The sequence below is a fragment of the Rhinolophus sinicus genome, chromosome 5 (genome assembly GCF_057876585.1).
Source record: "Rhinolophus sinicus isolate RSI-liver-muscle chromosome 5, RSI-T2T, whole genome shotgun sequence".
NCBI classification, from domain to species: Eukaryota; Metazoa; Chordata; class Mammalia; order Chiroptera; family Rhinolophidae; genus Rhinolophus; species Rhinolophus sinicus.
Window position 1 is genome coordinate 49346342 of NC_142505.1, and position 18315 is coordinate 49364656.

The following is an 18315-nucleotide window of genomic DNA, read 5'->3' on the forward strand; positions in this document are numbered from 1 at the left end:
AAAGACATGTTCGACATGTTCAGGGAAAAGATTCATTGTGAAGTGTGCTTTGTCCTCTGTGAGCAACGTGTGTCTTTCTTTCTGTTTTCCATGGAGCCAGAGTTACTTGGTGGGCCCAGCCTCCATAGAACGGTGAAGTCAGCCGTGGTGGCCCTGCAGCCATCTCCGTTATGGTTTATGTTTCTATAGTTCCTCCCTGAGCCCTCATTGCCACCCAGAAGCTTTCTCTATTCCTCCAGTGCTGTTCACACCCTTGTCAAAGCTTATTGTCTGTGCTGATTTCTTCTTTGCTTTCCAAGTTGACATTTATTTATCTGGTTAACCTGTGTGTTAGGGTGTCAATGACAGATATTAATATTACTGATGCCTTTTGAGTGCCTTAATTCAGAGGTTCCTCAAGCTATGAGCCATTCTGAACTCCCTGGGGAGACCTTTTAAATATGGACACTTGGGCCCTGCTCTATGCCTATAGCATCGGAATCTCTGAGGATGAGACCCAGTAATTCGTGTTTTTAGTAAGTTCCTCAAGTGGATGCCAACCAGCAGATGGGCAGTTGTGGATCACAGTGTTACCTCAATGGTGGAATTTCAGCAGGAAAAAGAGCTCAGTCAGTGAGGGTGTTAACCTGGGGGTATCACAAAGGTGCTTTCCTATCCCGTGTGCCAATGGCGTCACTCTAACGGTCTCTATAGGTGTGTGAGACCATCCAGAACAAGACCAGCCTGCTTTTTCTATTTTGTATATTTAACTTCTGGGGATTTTAACTAACCATATACATTTGGCAAAAAGAAACAGAAGACAAATGACAACTGTGCTCTCCGCTGTATCCAGAGAGCATGTACCCTTGAGGGGACATGAGATGTTGTTTCATATTCCCTTGGACAATTGTGGTCCCCACGCGTCTCTGGTAGCATAGGCACCTCACCTCACCAGATCTGAGTCTGGTGTTTAAAGATACATACATTTTGTATGACATGGTCCCCAAATGGACACCAACTCCTTCCCCTCATGTTCAACCTTAGAAACAGCCATCATTTCTGAGGCTGGAGGAAAAGCTAGCTGTGCTGGGCTTACTAAGAGAATGTGGGATTTTGACATGGCACCTGCCTCAGGGATATCTAGGAATAAATCTGGCAGAATGCAACTCCCACACTAAGCACTGACTGTAATTTTTGAAGCAGTATTTCGGGTGATGATTTCCAGGGACAGGTGGACTCCAGAGTAAATTCCTGGTAAATGTGTGTGATGTGACGGGAGGAACAAGCGGTAGACGTGCGTGCCTGCAGCATCTAGTGCAGGGCTGGGGACTGGGCCGGTACCTAGTGCACAGCCCTAGGAGGGGGTCACAGTACTAATAAGCGTGGGTAAGTTTATGGGCATTTTAGTCAACTAGAATGTTGGTAGATGCCCTGACATTTCACGGTATGTTGAAGGATATTTTGAATTATTTCGGATCATCTTAAATAAATGAAGGAGGTGAACCGGACTTTTAATAAGCAGCTCCTTTAACACCAAATGTGTTATCATATGAGGGCGCAGACTCACATGAATCCCTCCTGCTTGGTGATTCTCGATGGATAGCAGTTGCCCAGGAATATTCGTATTTAAACATTCTGGCCTTCTTGCAGAGAGAGGCATAGGATGAGGGCTGCAAAGTCATAATTCTTCAGACAAAACACAAATTTCAACATATCTTTCCAAAGAAATAATATTGACTTTAGGCCAGGTGCTTCCTTGGATTAATTGGAACCAGTATCCTGGAAATTTCAACGTTGCACAGAACAGTTTCATCTTCTTATAAAGGATTATCGAGCAGAAGCAGATTTTCTTTCTGTAGCAAGAGGGTCTTTCTTTATGATTAAAAGTTAATAGCAAGATCCCTTTCCTTTCTGCACCATTCTGGAGAGTTCCATGACAGACATATGCATGTGTACATACTTTCTCCTCTTGAGGACTTCTCTGTGAAGGTGCAGGTGAATAAATGTGCATGAAACCCCGTGTGGTTTAGCCCTGTGTTAGAGGGAGATGATGGGCAGTGTCTAAGCAGTCATCTTTCTCCATTATTTTGAACATTAGATATTTAGTAGACAGTTGTGTCACACTGTAGTTGGTAATCTTTTAGATTCTAGAAATAGGAAATGGATTCAGGAGAAGGAAAAATGATCGGAAGGCTGGAATCTGATTCCCATCAGACAGTCTTTCTCAAACTTGAGTAATCATCAGAGTCGCCTAGAGGGCTTGTTTCAACAATCATTGCTTGCCCCATCCCCAGTGTTGCTGCTTCAGTGGAGCTGGGCGGCCTGAGAATGTGCATTTCTAACAAGTTCCCCAGTGTTGTCATTGCTACTGGTGGGGAAGTCACAGCTGGGGAACTACTACCATAAGACATAGTCCAAGGAGTAAGGGTTGGTTACTCCATGGGCTCTGCCACTTTTGTTTCCCACTGTTAACCTTTACAAGGACCTATTCCTTCAGTCAAATCGAGTGCACAGGTATGTTTCTTGGCCCATACTTTGTTTAAAATATTGCCAATTACTGATCATTTAAAAATCTGGTTATTGTATATAAAATTTGAAAGTTTTAGTTTTTTCTCATAAAAAGATACTCTTGGCACATTGGAGCCAACATTCTCATATGACAAAAAATGGCTAGAGCTGAAAAATGACTGCTTCCTTAGAGGGCAAACGCATGCTCTCTTTGACCATGACCTTCACTACTCGGTCATTTCCTCTAAGCCCACTTCACTCATATGCTTTCCATGCCCCTAGTATGGAGTTCTGGATTAACAGGTACTTGCTATTTCACAGGCATGGCCTCTGTTACTCAGCCTCTGGGCATTTGTTCCTTTCTCTCGGGTCTGCCCGCAGCTTTCCTCTTTCCCTCCAGGCCATCTTGTCCTGGTCTGTGCCCTAGACTTCAAACTCTCTCAGAATTGTTATTAGGCAAACATAGCTTCATGTCTAGTAATATGATTATTTCTGAGCCTCTCTCTCATCTTCATTGGATTGGTGAGTCCTTCCGAGATTCTGTATCTCTGAATATTCCTACCACCATGCACCTTATCCCAGCCCGGCTGAGAGGCATGTCATAAACACCCTAGGGTAGTGTCATGATTTCTGCCCCCTGGTGTTTACACCCTGTATCATCTCCTCACCTGGAGTATGGGTGAGACCTGTGATTTGCTGCTAACAAATAGAATATGGCAAAGGTGAGGGTATTTTGCAGATGCAATCAGGGTCTCAAATCGTTGATTTTGAGATAATCAAAAGGTATTTTTATCGCTGGCCAGCCTTATTTAATCTTAAAAGGGGGATGGGACACTCCCTGAGGGCAGAATGACTCTCCTTGCCAGTTTGATGAAGTAAGCTGCTTTTTGGAGCAGCCCAGGTGATAGGGACCTGATGGCATCCTCCAGCCAACTGTCAGCAAAAGGCTAGGCCCTCAGTCTTATAGCCACAAGGAATTGCATCCTTCCAACAATCCCAATGAGCTTGGACATAGATTCTTCCCTAGTCAGACCTCCAGATGCAAACACAGCTCAGTTAGCACCTTGACTGCAGCTTTGTGAGACCATGAACAGAATACCGAGCGAAGCTGTGCCCAGACTCTGGACCCAAAGAAACTGTGAGATAACAAATGTGTTGATTTAAGCCACTATAGTTGTGGTAACTTGCTATACAGCAATAGAAAACTAATAGAAGCAAGGGGAAGGGAGAAAGGAAAGACAATCACTTATCGTAGTTGTACTATAAAACATTCCCACACATAGTAGCTTAAAATAACAGCTACTTCTTGCAATTCTGTGGTTTAACTTGGTGGTGATTCTGCACCACATGGTGTCAGGTGGGGGCTCTAATGACGCTGCATGCAGCCAGGAGCTGCGCTGGGCTGCCTTGGTTCTCCTTGCCATGGCCTCTTTCTCCAGGTGGCGTCGCATCGTCCAGGGCCATAATGTGAGTCCCCTCTCCTCAGCACAGTACCCTGGACTTCCTCACAGTATGGCAGCTGGGTTCCCAGAAAAGGAAAGGAGGTAGAAGTAGGGAGAAGGCCGGGGGAGCACTCGGGGTGTCATTTTTCAAAGCTGTCTACCACCTACCAGGGCTTTGCTCAAGGCAACTGCTTAAGAAATCATTTTAGAATGAGTTGGAAGAAGGAATGCATTATGCGAGTCTACGGAGGCCACATGTTGATTGCCTACGCAGTGTGTCCCTTACCAGTATTTTATTTCTGAGAGCAGAAATGAGCTATTTATTCATTTATTGGGTGCCATTTACTTTTGCCTGATATCCATTGGTTTGTGGCTTAACAGCAGCTCTTACACACTTGGAATAAAACGTGAACTTCTCAACACGAAAGGGACTCATTCCAGGATCTGCTCAAGAAATAAAGCTGCCTACATTTAAATTAGAAAAATGGTCATACCTGCCATCTATGTAGTCGCTCTTCCAAGTGAACTACAAAAAAAAAAAAAAAAAAGGTCATGGAATTATTTATCATTACTTCCCCTGATGCATGAGGTAGAGAGGATAAGTGTGAAATGGTAAGTTAGTGATTTAAAGAACGGGTTGGAAAATTACAGCCCATGGACCAAATCTGGCTCATTGCCTACTTTGTATGGCCTAAGCTATGAATTATTTTCACACTTTTAAATGGTCAGAAATAAATAAATAAAAAAGAAGAAAGAATATTTCATGACTCATAAAAATTATATAAAATTCAAATTTTACTGTCCATAAATAAAGTATTATTGTAACACAGCCATCCCCATTTGTTTCTACGTATGTTGTCTCCTGCTGAATAGTTATGACGGAGACCATGTGGTCCACAGCCTGAAATAGTTACTATTTGGCCCTTTAAAAATATGTTGGCCAACCCCCGATCTAAAGGAACCAACTGGTGTATTGTTGAAAGTCATTGAGATGCCCTTGGAATTTTATATATTGGCTGAATTCAAGATGGTAGTAGTAGTTTTTTCCTATCTTTCCATTGCTTTTTATACTTGATTAAACTATACTAGCCACATAATAAATGGTGGAGGGGGGAGGAGACTTGACGGCAAATACTTCTCTTTGTGCTGTAGGTTATCTCTTCCTCAACATCTGGAGCCCCCCTTTTGCTTTTCTGTCATGAGCCTTTTCTGTCCTCCCTCTTTTCCTCCAGTGCTGCCCTCAGGGTTGCAATACAGTACATAGTGATGGGGGTTGCTGCACCCAGTGGCTGGAATGTTGGATCTTCATAAATGTTAGCCCTACCTGACCCTGGAACCCGGTTTTGTGGTGACATGGGCCCATGGCAGAGGTCACTGGAGTAACAGAGAATCAGATTTCCTCATTTTCAAGTCCCAGGAAACCCTGGAGAGAATCAGATTTCCTCATTTTCAAGTCCCAGGAAGCCCTGAATCCAAATACAATGGAACCCGTGGAACCCCCATCACAGTGGGGCCAGAATTGACCTAGTTATGGGTTCATAACTCTTATTTTGTTTTGTATTAGACAATAATCCTTCTGTACCTGTTAGATGTTCCTGTGCTACTGCCCTTTCCTTGTGATAAGAAATACAGGTAGCACTAGAATGCTCAGTATATTTCTCTAAACCAGAATCTCCCTCAACAAGAGAATGCTTTACACTGGTTTCCTATAGTTAAATATATAAAACAAAACTAATAAGAGCTATTCTTATTGAGTGCCGGGTGTCAGGCACTGTTCTAAATGCATCATGTGTATTTAATTCGTACAGAAACCCCATGAAGCAGGTAATGTTATTACCTCCTTTTCACAAATGAGGAAACTGAGGCAGCAAGCGGTTACATAACTGATTCAGGGTTTCGTAACTAGCATTTGGTGGAACTGAAATGACAACGCAGCCTCAAATGCTGAGGCTGTACCCTTAACCAGCATGTAGATATCTTGAGGGTAAAAGCAAAATAAAATGATCTTAGGTCTGAGAAAGAACTGTCATGCTGCATACATTGTCACCCAGACAATAAGTTTGTTTCCTTGGCCTTCCCACCCCAAAGTGCACTAGGGTCTGCAGGATGTCAGAGAGTTGGCCATCTCAGAACCCATCAGGACTGCAGGCAGAGAGGAAGAGGGGAGAAAATTGTCAGCCACAGGAAGGGGCTGCCTGGGTGTAACTAAGGGATTTCCCTCTTTTAGGGGGACAGGAGGACTTCTAAGGTGAATGCTATTTCAGTTATGTGTGCTCTGTGTTTTGTTATCAGTTATCTCTAGAACAAAAGCAAGGCACAGCCCTTCAAGAACCAACCAGGGCTCAGGGCCCTGGGAGGCTCCTCAGTGGCCTGGTAGGGATGACAAGAGGGGTGAGACAAAAGAAGCTCTTCTATGAGGACAGAGAAGTCCTTGATCACAGAATGGTTTGGGGGCCTGGCTTTGGAGCACTTTTGTAAACACCGTTGGAAATCACTGTCTTTTGAGCGCATGTCACCTGCATCTCCAAAAAGGGGCGCTCTTGGGGGTTTTGCCCCAGGCCTTCCTTCCTTGGCATAATTTGCGAACTAAAGCTTTAAACGCGCCAGGTCCTAGAGGTCTCAGAGGTGCAGAAAGGCTTAGCTCTGCCGGGGGTGCTCTGGGGCGTTTTCTGGTTTGCAAAAGCTCAGGAATTCCTCTTTCCATGGGGTATGGGCCTCTCAGGGGAGCAGAATTTCTGAGCAGAGTTAGCGTTTATTCTCTTAAGAACCCAACCCTTAAAGAATCTTAAGCAATTTGGAAGGAATTTTTTTCTTCTTTCTTTTTTCCTAAACTACACTGTTGCCTTTTCTGACTTTCAAATGAATTTATAAAGCATTTCCTTTGCCTTCCTTTGAGCCAGTTGAGAGGAGAAGGGATTTATCCAATACCACATACCACTGGGGAAGGAGATAAGGTCATACTGCCTGTAGAGGAGGCCAAGGGGTCTCAAAATGCAACCCCCTCCCCCAACACCTCCTCTCTGGCTCTGTCTGTTCTGCGTTCCATAGAAGCAGATTAACATGGGGGCTTGAGGGTGGCAGGGGCTGTTGGCAGGGGAAGCAAATGGAAGGGAGTAGCCATATGGAGGGTAATTCATTCAACAGAGTTTTCCTGAGGCCCACACTCTGTCCCAGGTCATTATACCAGAACTCGGGAGTATGGGGCTGACATGGCAGCTCCGAGGAGCTCCCAGAGAGCAGAAAACAGATCGCAGATAACAAGTGAAAAGAGCAATTCATTAGAGAGCATGATAAATCTCCTGAAGGAGACAAGCAGGGCCCGACACAGAGAATGGGGTGGCCCAGCGAAGCCTCTCTGAAGAGAGCACATGTCAGTGAAAGGAGCTGGGGGAAGGGCAGAGGAAATAGCATTTTCAAGGCCCAGAGGAAGCGAAGTTGGCTGTGTGTGTGAAGAGCTAAATGAAGCGCAGCACTGGGACCTGGCTGCTGAAGGGGCGTCGTGACAGGGGTGGCTGGCAGGAGAGGCAGGGGCCAGCTCCTTTGGCGTTCGGTGGGCATAGGGGTTAGGACTGTGATCCAAGGGTAGCGGGGAGCTGTGGGAGGCTCTTGAATAGAGAGACGTGAGCTGATTGTTTCCCCAAGTTCTCTCTGACTACTGTGTGAGGAATCAGTCCACGAGGCATGGAGCTGGACTGTGGCTGGGTGCAGTCTGGCTACTGATTCTCCTCATCATTGATTTCAGTTGGGTGGGGGACTGGGAAATGGGTTCTTCTTCCTCCTCCTCCTCCTCCTCCTCTTCCTCTTCCTCTTCTTCCTCTTCCAAGATTGTCCCATTTTAATTCAGGGCTTAGTTGGGTTGTTACATTTCTCTGTCCCCTCCCTCCCTCTCTCTTTTCTCTCCCTCCCGGCTGAAGTCACATTTTGGTCTGAAAGTTTTGGGCGAGTTTGTGTTGTTGCTGTAATTTTTCCAGGGCGATAAATCCTAAAGCTGTCTTAGGGAAATAGCAGGAACATTCATTTCTCGTGGTCAGTCAACGGTATGACAGGAAAAGGCATTTTCAGTCACCGTGGTGAGAGCTCACGCGGGCCCTCCTCGCTGCTGAAGGCAGAGCTGAAATGGTTCGCTGTCTCCCAGTTTATTTTTAATTACTTCTGCTGGTATTAGACATCTTGTCACTCGGGCGAGAACATGACGAGACAAAGTCAGGAACGGGGCCTACTGATGCATGGCTGCTGCCAGCCATTGAAATATCACTTCATGTCAGGGGCTCGAGACGGCCTCGTGGGCCCTCCCCTGCTGCCGCGAGTGCTGTTTCTCCTCAGTGGGCTCAGTGGGCTCCACCCAGGCTCCCCTAGCTTCAGAAAGCAGATAGAGGGGACAGTGTGCATTCCCTAGTGGCCCCCACTGTCCTCCAGTAAATGGAGAGCCAAAGCCACTCCACCCCCATGCTAGGCGCAGAGTCAGACTTAGTACCTGCTTTCTGTCATTGATTCTCAGCTCCTCCCTATGGGTAGACACTCCTATTGTCATTCTCTTCTTAAATGGGAAGGAACTCAGGCTCAGGGCGATTAAGTCACTTGCCCAGAGCCGGCAATTATGAAGGTGGGGGCTTTGATCCTTAGCCACGGCAGACTGTCTCCACACCTGTGCCTGGAACTGAGGGGTTGAAGGTTTGGGGGTGAGGGGGACTTGTAACAAAATGTTTCCTGAGTTCCATTCTCTGCAGGTGTGGCCCTGGAATAGGCAATTTGGCAGGCAGCTCCTAGACCGCACTATGTGAGTGATGAGGATTTTAGTGCCCTCTCCACGGCTCAGTGGGTGAAGACTGCCCCAGCTAAAGCACTCTGAGAAATGCCACTGGGAAAAGTTATGGCCCCAGTGCATCAGGCAGGGTCCAGTCAGGGGGCAGAAATCCACCAGTTATTTTAATGAGAGAAGAGAATTTAATGTTAAAAATTGTTAACCAGGAAGGGCAAAAAGAGAAGTCCAGGGTACCATGGAAGTGGCAACTGCAGGCAACAGTGGCCACCCCTACGGCTCGTGGGGGAGAGCACGGAGGGGCAGGGAAGAGAAGAGGTCATTAAAACTCAGAAGCTGAGAGGAGAGCTGGGACCCAGACCTTGGTGGAAGGCACGCTGGCTGAAAGGTGTTGGGATCTCTGAGCCCAGAGGAGGGTCCTGCGGGGCTAGGACCCAGGCATTTGAGGATGAGGTGCTGGGGTCTCTGCAGGGGTTGAAAATGCTTTTATGAGTGTTGGAAAATCTACAAACTGGATTCATTCACTGCTACTGGAATGAACCATCCTGGCCAGAGTGAAGAAGGCTTGCTGGACTGATGGTACTGGGAACAAGAAGCCACCAGGCAGCAAACAGAAAGGAGCAAGTCCCTTCCCCTTTCTCCATCCCCGTAGCCTCCCCTAATGAGCCTTTTGGCAGAGCCTTGCCAGAAACCTCCAACGAAGCAGAAATGTGGTTAGCAGAGCCCCAGCCGGCCTCACAAAGCCCAGTGGATGTGGTGTTGAGGCACGTTAGCTTAGTAAGTGGCACACCCAGGGATAACTAGAAGCTTGCTGAATAAGTTCAGCATTATTTGCAGGCTAATGACATGTCAAGTTCTTATTTCCTGGGTTTTTATTTCTCTTGGACTATTGACTAGGGCTCTTGGGGAGTGGATGTGGGTAGGGAAGCAGTGGTGCCTAATGGAAGGAGGGTGGTGTCTGGATGCTGACAAATCTGCTTCCCCCCATTTGTAAAATGAGGCTAATTATACACACCTTGCAGTGTTGCTTAGAATTAAACAAGATGACGCTACCAAGCTCAGTGCTGGGCACAGAGTGGGTGGGTACACGATGTTGTTATCATCAGCATTGCCACCATGATTGCCAACCACTCACATTGGTTTTATTTCACTGGTATAGTTCCAGTGCAGTTGTACTAGATGAATTCAAGGTGGTGTAGAAAGTACTCTTTTATTCCTGAATATGGATTAAGCTTATGTGGTGTCTTGGTTGACTTATAAGAAGGTTTAAGTGTGCAGCTGCATTTTAAAAACTTTTCCAGGCCTTTTACATATATGCATGCGTTGTCCTGTTTACCTGAACTTCTGGCGCCTATCACAATATTCTGAGATCTATTTAACCACTCACTGTCATTAATTAATGATAGATAAAAGCTAATGTTCCTCAATCCAGAGGAGCAGCCTCTCTGTATTAGTGAAACATGCAAAGGAGATTTGAGAAGTAGTGTTGCTTTTATATTAGGGGTTCCTTTTCTAGAGTTGTGGTCGTAGCTCAGACGCCTGGGCGGGTGTCCAGCTGTTACCGTTTCTGAGCTGGGTGGCGTTGGGCCAGTGATTGAATCTTCTGGTGCTTAGTATCCTCACCTGGGAAATGAAGTGTAGGGACAGGGACCAACCCTTTCAGTGGTTGCTGTGAGGGCTGGCTGAACAGTGCCAGAGCCCAGCAAGGCCTTGGGGGCAGCAAGTGCTTCAGGCGTGTTAGTGATGGCGAGATCCTGGTCTGCAGGGTCCTGGGCCAGGCACGGCAGGTGCATCCACCCAAGGTCCTTGGGCAGCCTGCTCTGCTGTGAAACAGAAGAGGACATGACTGGGCACAGTGGGTTTGGGAACCCATGTGGCTGGTGAAGTGGGTGGGCAACTGGTCAGTTTTAGTTTTTCTCTTCTTCATGTGAATATCATGTTAGCTTTGTTTATTTACTTATTTTGGTTTTTACTTTTTATTATGTATTGAGGTAACACTGGTTAATAACATTATGCAAATTTCAGGTGTGCGACATTAGACTTCCATACCTGCATGCTCTTTGTGTTCACCACCCAAAAGTCTAGTTTTTAATCTGTCACCATACATTTGACCCTATTTACCCATTTCGCCCTCCCCTTCCCTCTGGTAACCACCAGTCTGTTGTCTGTATCTATGAGTTTGTTTTTATTTTGTTTTCTCTTAAGCAGCCTCATATTCTTTCCTCACCTCATTTGCTTCCTTCGTAAAACTCCCCCTGTAGGTGATTTGGTGGAAAGCCTCACAGCAACCTGTTTGTGAATTGGCTGTGAACTGGGCTGGCCAAGTAGATGGATGGCTCTTCCACCAGGGGTTCTGTGCCTCTGTTAGCCGGAAACTGCCAGGAGGCTCACCCTCTGTTGCCCGCTGTCCTGCATTTCCTTTGTAGGATGATCAGGAAGGGGAACTTAGCAGGATGGTGGAGAGGGCACAACACCCCCCTGCTGTTGGGAAAGGTACCCAGTGTGCCGGGACCCAGTGGCCTGTAGGACTGGAAGCCGACTCGCTTCGCCAGCCCTGCCACTCTTATACCTGCACGTCAATTGTAATCAAATCACATTTCTTCTCAGTTCTCACATCTATTCCATCAGAAATAGGCACTCCACAGCTTGTTCACCACACAGCAGCCAGGCACTTTGGAAACTAAAGGTAAATTATGCCAGTAAACCTCCACTGTCTCCCACTCTGTGCTGAGTTTAGGCCGACAGGGCATGGCCGGATAGGTGTCTGTTCCGTCCTGTTCTCGCTGCTCTCCCCTCGTGCTATCCGCACAACCCACTGCTCTCAGGCATGCTGGGTGCACGACACCTTTGGAGCCAGTTCCTGTTCCCTCTGCGTGGGACACTTTGCCTCTGATTTCTACACTGCCTCACGCCTCACTGCCTTCATGTGCTTCCCCAGATACTCCCTTTTCACTGAGATCTACCCTCACGACCTCATTCAAAGTTACCCCTGACGTGACCTGAGCAAGCTTAGTTACTGCTTTCCTTCTAGTGATAGCATTCTTCATCTTGGAACATATGAGATGTACAGAGCAAGCAAGTAAACTGTGCTTGTCCCGTTCGCTGGAAACATGGCACTATGAGAGCAGGGTGCTATGTTTGCTTTGTCCTTCGGTGTACCCAAGTGCCCAACACACAGCGTGGGCTCAGGGAGCCTTCCCTGAAGGAAGGAGGGAATGCTACCCAGCACTTGGCTGAGCACGGTGTAAGTACCATCTTTGTGATTCTCACAGCACTTTTATGGTTGTAGACATTTACGGTACATCCCTTTTATCAGTGAGCAAACCAACTAGAGAGCAAGCTAAGTAACTTGATCGCAAAGCCCTAGCTTTAACTTGCTCCCCAGCGCCCCTCCCTGGTCTGAGGCCCTGGAGTAGATAGAACCTGCCTAGGGCTTCCCTGTCAAGCTTCCTTTGGAAGGCAGAGAGGGCCCAGGCACCTGGTGAATGGCCTGTAGGGAGTGGAATTCCCAGCACCTGGAGTGTCTCAGTAGCACTTAATGCAGTGCTGGTTGATGACTGGTGTCATTATCTCTGCAATGTTTATCTTCTCCAGTAGACCTAAGATCACTTCCTGTTTAGTTCTCCGCAAAGCTTAGTACCTGACACGGTGCTGGGTGCATAGTAGGTGCTCAGTAAACATTTGTGGAAGGGAGGGAAGAACAAGTAGATTTAATCAAGGCAAACTTTCCGTGCCCTCCATGCATCCCTAACAGCCTTGTTTTCAGTGCTAGAGACACAGAGGAATGACCTACCCTTTGACCTTGATCCCGACAGTCCAACAGGAAGGATCCCCAACCCAAAACCGGACCTGAGCCGTGTACCTCCTGGTGCTTCACTCTTATCTCACAGTGCTAGGTCTTCATCACAGAGGGGCCCTGGGCTTGTTCAGCTAACTTTGTTGGTGGAGAAATCACCTCTGGCTCTCATCAGTGAAGCTCTTTCTTCCAATAGATTTTGGGAAATCTGGTATTCTCCATAGCCTGACCTCTGTATTACCTCCTCAAACATCTGGGGATAAAACTGGAGGCTCCCAATGCCAAATGCTGTTGGCCATAGACCTGTAGCCTGACTACCTTTGCCTTAATCATTTCTATAAAATATATGGAGGGAGGAGATTTATAGGGCTTAGTGAACATGATCTGTTACTGCAGCCCAGCACTTCGGACCCTTCTGTCAGCGTAGATCTGCCTCCCACAAGAGCCTTTCCACTCCCTCCCAAGATCTCCACGTTCCAGTTGACATTGGTTCATTGCTTGCTCTTCCATAACGTAATAAAGATTTTGTCCTGTCCTCTTCACTCCTTGGGGATTCGTATCTCAAATACTGAACAGCTGATGATGGTGACTAATGGGGCCTCTTTGGGGGAGACACGGATGAGGTGCATGTTAGCTCTCCGGCAGGAAGCCCGTTGCCTGGCAGGCCTTACTGGACAGCTCAGGGGCCCCTGTGGAAATCCGTGCTGGGACACAAACTGAAAGTGAGGTGTACAGGGAGGATTCGCTAAATGCCACATGCCTCCTGGGCCACATCAGGCCCTGGAGCCAGTTTCCAAGGTGCCCTGTGATTTGGAGACGGTTGACCTGGGTGGAGGCAAGTGTCTAGTGCCGTTTGGGTCAGAAGCCTGAGTATTTGGCACTGCTAAGCCTTGGTTCTATAAATCTGACCCTCAGAACTCATGAAAACTTTAGGGCTTTTAAGATTTGGATCATTTTAATTTTGTTTTCCCGTGATTTGTTTCTGTGCCTCGATGGAACACAGATAAAAAGTGATAGTTTTAGATTTTCAGAGAAGACTGTTGCAGTTCAGACTCAAAACAGAAGGATGTCTGCGTGAGCCAGAGATACTTACAGAAATTTGTTTTCTCCTCACAGAATAATTATCTTAACCTTTCTAAAAATATTGATCCTTTCCTTCCCTTTTTCTTAACTTAGGAAATGGCCTATTATGAGCTCTTCTCATTAAAAAAAAAAGAAAAATTCTAGACCTCCTTCAAAAAAGAAAATCCAATTTTATATTCCACATATCAGTGAGAGGTATTACAGAATTGTACGCTTGAAACCTAGGTAATTTTACTAACCATTGTCACCCCAATAAATTTCAATCAAACAAAAAAAAATCCAGCGAGAGTTGTGTTAGGCTAGGGACCAGCCACTGGCTTCCTAACATCAGGAGAAAGGGGTGTGGGGTGTGGGTCTCTCTGCTTCTGTCTCTTCCAGGCAGACACTTAAAAATACCCTTATTGCTGCCATAGATTTCCTGGGCGTGTTAAAAATCTGACATAGGGTCTCTCCAGGCCTTCAAGAAATTCTTAGAGGAACAGGCATATGGCACACACAGCCATCTTACAGTTTGAAGTTCTGACTTGAGCTGTGTGTTTATACACCCACACACGCACGCACACACACGCACACACACGCACACACACACACACGTGTGCACACACATATGCATGCACACATGCATGCACACACACACACACACATATGCACGCACACACCTGCACACACACACGCACACACACATTAAAAAAATATAACTACTTTTTCAGTGATGCATTCCTTGACCACCACTTCCCTTCCTGCTAAGGCTTTCGTACTACCTGCTATTTTCCTTACTGACATTATCAATTATAGTTAAATTATGTATTCATTTTGGGGTTTACTTGATTATTAACTCTTTGCACAATATAAACTCCTTGAGGGTGGACGCCATGTCTCTCTTGGTCACCAGCATATATCTAGCACTTGGGATGTTGGCATGGAATAGCTGCTTAATATGAGCAAGACAGAGAGAGAGAGAGAGAGACAGAGAGAGAGAGAGAGAGAGAGAGAGAGAGAGAGAGAGAGAGAGAGAGAGAGACTGCAGACTCAACACAGATGATGTGCTAGCAGAGCTGGAATAACTTTCAGGCATGAGGCTTGACATTGCACTCAAATGGCTTACCTGTGATTCCTGGGAGATGAGGCCCATGGACCACAACAAAGAGAAGTCTCAAGGGAGCCAGCCCAGTCCTGAGAGACTGAATACTGTGCACGCCTCCCAGCAGGGGTTAGACGCAATGTGCCTGACTCAGATAGATGTGAAGGATGCAGGAATCCTCTTGGACAGGGCCAGCCATGAGTTCCTTTGGGCGCTGCTGGTGGCCCTCTGTCCCTCATCTTCCAAAGGCCCTTACCTCCTTCTGTCTTGACCCTTTACTGCTCCCTCGCCTCAGGCCAGCAAGCACAGGTGCTGATCCTACCTCGTGACCCAAGGTGAGGAGCTCGCTGTGCTTTCTTCTTTCCTGGAGCGCACGTGGCAGAGGTGCTTGGTGGGATGTGTCAGAGTACGTAGAAGAGACAGGAAAGAACAATTTTCTCAGTGCCGATTTAGAAGAGGACAACTCCTAGGAGTAACCCAGAGTCAGAAAGTCTTATTTTGAAGGACAGAGAAGCTCAGTTTGATGTCCAACTTGGTCTCAGGCTGTGATCTCAAAACTCCTTCCTACTTTTCTTGCAAACACCATGAAAAAAGGCATAGAGCACTACCTTGTGGTCCATGGAACCAGTGAGGTAAATGGAGCAACATTCTTGAGGAAGGAGAATGGAGGGAATGAGGCAGGATCCCTGAAAAGGCCTAGATGAAACCTGAGACCTGAGAATGCAATAGCATTTGAGAGGACTCCTCCAGACCTTTCTGGAAGGATCCCTCTCTGTCTTTGCTGTGACCAGTTTTATCATTGACTTAATTTTCAAATTTGCAGCCATGACTGACACCCACCACCTGTTCTCCTGTTGCCTCGATGACCTGCCTGGCTCACTGGGGGAGGCTGTGCAGGCCTTGGTGTCTGCGAGCCCAAGAGGGGGTTGGCTTTTCTTAGGGACAGTGCAGAACTCCTGTTGCCCTCAGCCCCATCTGGGCCAAGGGGCTCGTGTGGGCCGAGGTCTGCAGCCCTCATCACCAGGCTTCTCAGCATTACCTGTGTGGGGACTTGGCCTGCAAGACCCCGAGACTTTGATCAACCTGTGACAGAAGGGCTGTGCGAAATCCTTCCTGGATTTCTTTTTTTAAAACACAAATGGGATCTGGAATTGATCCCAGATAATACATCTGCCTCTTAATTTCACTTCAGAGGGGCAGGATGACAAGAAAGGCGATGAAGACAACTAAATGCATTTATGATTTATGCCCCCTGTGATAAATCAATGGATGATTTCTCCCCAAAATGTGGTCACTGCCTGGCTAACTCATACCAGCTGACACATCTGTGAGATGCATAAGGGAATGGGGGCTGAGCCCCCTCCTTGCCATGTGCACACCAGGCCTCGAATCCCGCACCCCAAGGATGGGGATTTGGACATGTGAGAGACAGGGTCGTCTCTACAGAGTTAGGAAGATGGCTGCTTCACTGCCACCTTTTTTTTCTTCTCGGGTCTGTGTTTTCCTTTCTTGCGGCCTGATGGTGCAGTTCTGTTCAGCCTGTCCTTGGTTCATCTCCAGCATTCCTTTCTATGCTTGCCTTCATGTGTGGTGAGTTAGATTTTTCCATTCCCTAAAGGTGATTTGATCAGGCCGGTTCTCACCAGAGTCCCTCAAAGCAAGTGGGGAGAGTGGAAAATCGCATTAACTCTTTCATTAACTCCAGCTGTCTGTGCCGAATCCAAGATGGCAAGGAGGTTTTATCTCGAGGGCCAGTTCTGGGCCTACGGAGGTGGCTCTCTGCAGTGCTACCTTGGGAAGTGTTGTAAGAGCGCATGTAGCTGGGAAGGGATAGGGCTGTGACCAGGGAGCCTTGTCTTCCTTGCATAAGAAGCCCGTGGTGTCCCCTGTGCCACATGTCTGCCATCCCTGTTCTCTGTGGTTCCTTCGGAACCTAAAGACCCAACTTTGCCTTTCTGAGCTTGCAAAGCCATATCTGCATCTTCGAAAATATTCTGTCATTCAAAATTTTCAAAAACCTGTTGAACCACTTTTGGCTACTTGACAGCCATATAGCATTGGGATTGCTTACTTCCCCACCATTGTTTTTTAAGCATCCTCTGAAACTAATTTATCCAGGAATAACTTGGGCTTTGGAAGGGAAAGTCAAATTCGTTTTGCAAATTACCTGCAAATGAGACTACCCGGTTGTGCTTCTCATTTTCCTCTTCTTGAAAAAGAATGTCATCGTTATTCCGTTTTTGCCTTTCTTTATAGACAAACTTGAGAAATTCTCAGGAATGCAGCTTAAAGAGTTATGCAATGTTATTTTCCTCACCTTACTTTCTCGGGGGGGAGGAGGAGGAGTGTCAAAGCCGTTGCCTGGCCCTAGACAAGAGGTGAGACCCCACCCCCACCCCGGTGATGGGAAATGACAGAGCAGGAGGGTCCACAGGCTGGTGCATTCTCCATAGGGCCAGCGAGGAGGTTGCTGAAGTGTCTTGTCAGAGTGAAAGCTAGGCCAGGAGAGATGGCCGGAGATGGAGGTACTGCTGGCTGGGGGCTGGGTCATACTGAGGTTTCAGCTGGAACCTCTGAGCCTGGGACCATGCCGCCCTGCTCCACACAGGCTACGCATAGAAAGGAAAAAGCGAGCCTGCTAGTAAAGGTTGTTCATCTGATGTCTCTGCTGATGCCTCACATTACCGTCGTCCCAGCCAGAAGTAATATACCTGCAGCTGTGTTTCTGTAGGACAACGGGGACATCTAATAATATATAGGGCTGATCTAAGCTGCCTTTTCTCCAGCGATGGCCCAAGGGGAAGATATATACTCTGCCTTTATATTATCCGGTAGTACTAATCAGAAACCATTGCTGTGGAAATGACTGGTCCTGTTTGCTCCCCCTTCTAATAGGAAATCATAAATTAGAACAGAGCTTGATAGATTCTACTTAATGCCAAAATGAAATCCTCACATATTTTGCTGGATATTACATAATTAGTTGACTTCTCAAAAGAGTTCTAATTATGCCTATGGAATAAGCTCAAGATAATGAAATGCATTCATCTCTCTGGCAAGCCGTCTGTCTCTTCGCACTGAGCTCCTAGTCCTGTGGGGTTCGCCTTCAAGCTCAACGAACAAAGCTTTATTTACAGCCACAGAACTTGGAAATGAAATACAAAGTTATGATATACTTCTTTTTTATTCCCTCTAAGAAAAGTCAGTTAGCTCCATATACTTGCAAATGGCCATATGTAAAGTAGCTATGCTAATTCCAAGATTCTCCCACAAATGCATTATTAAGGCTTATAACACACACACACACACACACACACACACACACACACACACACAAACACACACACAAAAAAGGAAACAAAAAGCCCTGTCAGAAATAGAAAGAGAATTATGAGAAGGCCAAAGGGAATGAGTTCTTTGACCCAGAATTTCATTATCTGTGACATTACTGCTTAAACAGTTGGATAGATGGGTGGGTGGGTGGGTAAATGGATGGATGGATGGATGGATGGGTAGATAAGTGAGTGGATGGTTGGATGAGAGTGCAGATGTATACTTAAACGGATGGCTGCATATTTAATCAGGAAGGGATATAGATGGAAGAGACTAACTGAGAAAAATCTACCCTTGGATATATTATTGTGTATTTGATTGTTAGAGAAAGATA

At 46.6% G+C, this 18315-nt stretch overlaps 1 protein-coding gene across 3 annotated transcripts in view; it reads left to right on the forward strand.

Moving 5' to 3' along the window:
* CACNA2D3 (calcium voltage-gated channel auxiliary subunit alpha2delta 3) overlaps positions 1 to 18315 on the forward strand; it is an 837281-nt gene that overhangs the window by 452635 nt on the left and 366331 nt on the right. The gene's annotated exons all lie outside the window — the stretch shown is intronic.